A 5,479-nucleotide genomic window follows, 5' to 3' on the forward strand; every position below is an offset into this window, starting at 1 on the left:
AATTAATTTAAAACCTTACGCTTGCAATGTTCTTGTCTTTTCTTCAATTCAAAGTTCAGATTCAAAGGTTTTCTATTTGAAATTGAAAATATTTTCAATGTAATTTATTCCTGATGTCAAAGCTGAATTTTCAGCATCATTACTCCAGTCTTCAGTGTCACATGATCCTTCAGAAATCATTCTAATATGCTGATTTGCTGCTCAAGAAACATTTCTTAATATTGTCAGTGTTGAAAACAGTTGTGCTGCTTCGTATGTTTTTATAAGTTAAAAGACTCTCAAATGAAGAGTGAAAGGTTTTTAGGGCTGTTTTAATGTTTTCCAAATGATTTAAGTGTCCCAACGTAATGTCCCATTGATGAGATGAGATATCCATAATCATATTTCAGATTGGTTGATGGGATTTGGCAGTACATGACTTTAAACTAGAAATGTGGTCATTCCTCAGATGACCACTCTGTGGCGCTGGTGTGTAAGCATTCACATGCAGAGTGTATCATTATTCAAATAGCTTCTGATGTGTGTACGAGAAGGTACATTTCAAGTCCTGTCGACCTACAGATGATCTTAACACATGCGGTGTTGTTAATGTGGTCTAGATTTTTTTAATGCATACCGAAAATAGTTCAGCCTTTAACCTCCCTTCATAAGATGGATCTCTAGTGAATACAGATCTCTTTAGCACACTGTTAGTAAAGATGATTTGATTGACCTCTGTGCCCCTCCTGGGGGGCTTGTCCTCTCCTTGTTGAGTTTTGAACTCTTTATGGGCTGATTTTGCAAGATGGCGTCTAGACGCGTGTCACCTGTACAGCCTAAGATTTGGTGCTAATCTCTGAGAGGTCTTCAAAGCCTTAAAAATCACTTGAAATGCTGTTGCATTTGGATAAAATATCTAGACGGTTTGAAATGCTAAAACAACAGATGTGTTGAACGTCAAGGTGGTTTGTGTTTGTCATTAGGGAATCATGTTGATGTGATAAAGCTAGGTTTCACATGTGAAGTTTGAACACAGGAAAACGTCCAACCTGGTTGTGTTTACCATTCCTCAACAAAATTTAGAGGGTGAAACGCTCTCATTCCAATCTACTTTATAGACCTTAATCAGGTTGTACACCATAATGAATTTATCACAGATGAAAGTGCACACGCTTTATAAAGGTCTTAGATCACGTAATTTTAAAGTTTTTTTTTTTTTTTTTTGGCGTTTTTGTTGACTCCATTTTTTGGTAAAGATGTTCCATCATCAGCTGAACAATCATTATGTTGTTATTGAGCTGTGCTTCATATCAAAGTCCCTTTGAGGCAACCCTGCTAAAAAAAAACAAAAAAAACAATAGAAGCCCAATAGAAACCATCACAGAAATTCCAATGGTTTCCATTAAAATACCATTATGAACCATTAGCTTTTTCCACTAAAACCATTATAAAATTCCTTTTTGTAGTGTGTTTTGGGAATTTTTCCAATAGGATTTAACATCCCACCAATACAATCCATCACATACCAGTAGACACCATTATAGTTTCCATTAAAACCAATACAATTCCCATTATAACCATTACATTTTCTATTGTGTTTTGGGCAGGGTTCTATTGTTTTTTTCAGCAGGGAAGTCATTTCACTTGACGGCCATCAAAATGCCTCTCGGGTACTTCAGTCATGCAAGTACAGCTCCAAACATCAAATTCTCTAAAGCTGTTCACCAATTATGATTACATTTCATATTTGAAATCTGTTTCATAAACATCCATCTCAATGTTTCTAATAGCATCAAAAAGCGTATTTTTCCAGCCAGACCAGCCAATATGCACTGTCCTAAAACTGCGCATCTCAGAACGTGGCTGGTTTCTATCCATCTTTTTCCTACAAATATCGTTATAGTAATATATATTTCGTAACAATTACATTGTACAGCATCCGTGTGAAAACAAACCTAGAAAGAAAAGAGACATGAGGGATTGGGGAGAAAAATTAATTATTAGATTCTTAGTGCATTCCAGGGAATTATTCATGGTTTATATCATAAATTAAATTGGAAGAGCGGACCACAAATGCACAGTATATGTTGTCTTTTTTTCATTTACTTAAAGCAAAATTAAATTCAAAGGAAGCATTAAAATAATCAGGTAATGCAGCGTGCTGAAAAGAGCTATTCTATATTGTTGTTATATCACGTCACATTAATATCCTAAACGTAACATTATTCTCCTGAAAATAGAGAATTAATGGACGTTTTGAAAGCCCATTCAGTCAAAATGACGGATAAAGTATTTGTAGCACAGTCTTATGATTCTGAAATGATTTGTTCCAGTCATTTTGAGTGGAACTTCCTCAAACCGGAAGTGCCTCCCATAATTTAAAATGCAGTATGGCCGTTAGGAAAATGGTGGATGGCTTTACCTATTAGCGATTGGCTCTTTTTTTGAGAAGGCGGGACTAGTCCGCCATATAGCCATTCTTAAGTAAAATGAGTGCGTCGTCTTTGTTGTAGTTCTAAAGTCTGTGTTCGTAGTACATCAATACGCTTTTGACTATGGACGATTTTGCCCACAAAATTTGTGATTGGCGTTTTTAGTAAAGTGAATGTCTGATTGTTGGAGGACACATGACTGACAGATAAACACGGGGAGAGGATGAGCAGAGACGTTAGATTCAGCTATTCATCAGGGTTGAGTTTATTTTAAAGTTTTATGTTCAGTTTAGGATGAAATACTCGCCTTTTCTTCATATTCGTCACGGTAATGCGCAAAAACATGCCTCATCAGTCAGACAGCAGGAAAAGGCAGAAGATCAGAGGTAGCGCTGAAAGATAGAAAGCTAGACGGTGGGAGGTAAATTAAGGCTGTAATGAACACATCTCACTGAAACATGGACGTGGGAGGCGTTGCCATGGCAACCGGGTGCTGAGTGATGCTGAAGAGAGGAAATGATAGGAACCCAACCTGAGTGTGTGTGTGTCAGACTCCTGCATCTGCCTCCATCACACCTTTTCTGACACATTTCCTCTAAATAAAGCAGGACCTGAAGCTGAACCGGGTCATGTAGTTCATAAACTCACACCTGACGCAAAAGCAAGACGTCTCAGTTTCAAGGCCATGTACTTAAAGAAAAGCCGGACAGGACCCGTTTTATGCATGTGAACACTTTCTGAAAGAGCCATTTTAGGTATGAATTCAAATGTATGCTAATGTGAGTATATTTTATCTCGAGTCATTAGCTTTTGGAATAACACTTTTCTCTCTATTTCTTCGTGCAAGTTTCCAGTATGTGTGAAACACCCAGAGGACCTGCTAAATTATGACGGAATGTGCAAGTATACAATGTGAAAGTACACTATGTGGGATGAAGTATCCCATAATGCAACATGCTCAACTTGAATGCATAATTACAAAACAAAAACATTGATGTGAAATCAGAAGAAAAATGCGAAGATATAAAATTTGTTATATTTTGATTCAGTATTTTATTGATGTGAAATACTGAGAAAACAAGTTTGATTATCCAACCTACAAATACAAGTATGTATCACTTTATTGTCATGCATACAGTAACTCATATAAAGCCATATACAGCGAATCTCAACACACACACACACATATATATATATATATATATATATATATATATAGACTTAATTGTTTATATAGTTAAATGTAAACTAAATCTAAAAACTATCTATCTATATCATATATCATGCTATCTATCTAAACCAGGGTTCCTCAAATCTTTCCCTGGAGGGCCAATCTGCTGCAGAGTTTAACTCCAACCCTGATCAAACTCACCTACCTGTGATTTTCTAATGATCTTGAAGACACTGATTAAAATGCTGAGGTGTGTTTGATTAGGGTTAGAGCTAAACTCTGCAGGAAAGTGGATCTCGTGGGCCAGATTTGAGGATCCCTGATCTATACTCTCTCTCTCTTTCTCTCTCTCTCTATATATATATATACACATGATTTTTCCTGATAGCGATATAGAGCAAAAGCTGGTTCCAGACCCCTGTAGATCACCTCGTGGTGCTCTAAGAGCTATTTTGTCCTGTGACTAATCTAGATCCTCCTCTAACCCACAGCCCTGTTTCTGACCCCTGACACAGAGGTCAGCGAGGGATCAGCCACAAGCTGATTATCTCGCCGCTGTTTTGCTAACAAGCTTCTCGGCTATTTGGCCGAACTTTTTCAGTATTCTAGGTCACTAAATTTAGTTAGTTGCGGTCTTTGTAATTGAGGTTATGTATATTTTTCACTGACAAAATCGTGCTATGGTGTAGTTTTTTGTACAATACCATGATAATACCATGTGTTTTAAATATTTATACCATTGTTTTCCATTTAAACCTGATTTCAGTATTGTACATCAATAAATGTACTTAAAGTAAATCTGTCAGATCAAATACTTTTTACTTGCAAAAAAGAGTCATGCTATTACCATGTTTTTTTTTTTTATTTGTTTGTTTTTTGTTGTTGTTGTTTTTTTGGGATATGATATCATATCAATACTATGTTTTGTTGTTGTTAATGTTGTTGTTGTTTGAATTTTTAGTATTTCAGGTTAATAAATTTAGTTCACATATATGTTTCAAGGATACATGAGGTTTTGACTTTAGGTTTTCACATTAAAAAGTATTGTGTTATTGCCAAGGCTTTTTGGACTTGGTTTTACAATAATGCCTTGGAGTTTGGACATTTTTGCTTTTCTATGTCAATACGTTTAGCTTATGTCTCTGTGAAACTGAAAACGTAATATAGTTTTAATAAAGTACTGTGATACACTGTTAAAAAAAAAAATCATATGATCAATAAATCATGGCAACATGTTTTTCCATTATTTTAACTCATCAAAATAATTTAACCAGTTTCAACTTTTTATACGAGATTCACCTATACAAGATAAAAATAAAATAAAAAAAAAAACCAAGTTTTTTTTTTTTAAGTTTAAAATCTTAAGGCAGCAACTGCACTTTTTCTTTTTAACTGAATTAGTTGGAAATGTTTTACAGTGAATTACCAAGGTATTTTTGGTCATGCTAGCAGTAGTTTTCTGTCGTGAATCAAGAAAGCTGCTTTCCACAAATCAAAATTTCATGACAATGATTTATTGAACAACTGAATTCCCTGCTAAGTGCACTGCAAAAAAATATGTTCCTACTCAGTATTTTTGTCTTATTTTTCAGTAAAATATCGAAAACATTCTCAAACAAAGATACATACTTAGAAAAAAAATGACAAAATATACATCTTGTTTTCTGAAAAAATGGATCATTTTTTAAAAGAAATAGTCTTTTTTCCCCTTTAAATTAAGTAGCTATATTTCTGATCCCATTGGCAGATTCCCCCTATTTTAAGTACAAACTCAATTTTGATATATTTTTTTAGAAAATGATTTAATATCTTAAAGTCATTTTGTGTCTGAAGTGAATGTATCTTGATTCAAGAATGTGTATATATATATATATATATATATATATATATATATATA

Source organism: Onychostoma macrolepis, chromosome 03 (assembly GCF_012432095.1).
Source record: "Onychostoma macrolepis isolate SWU-2019 chromosome 03, ASM1243209v1, whole genome shotgun sequence".
Lineage (NCBI taxonomy): Eukaryota > Metazoa > Chordata > Actinopteri > Cypriniformes > Cyprinidae > Onychostoma > Onychostoma macrolepis.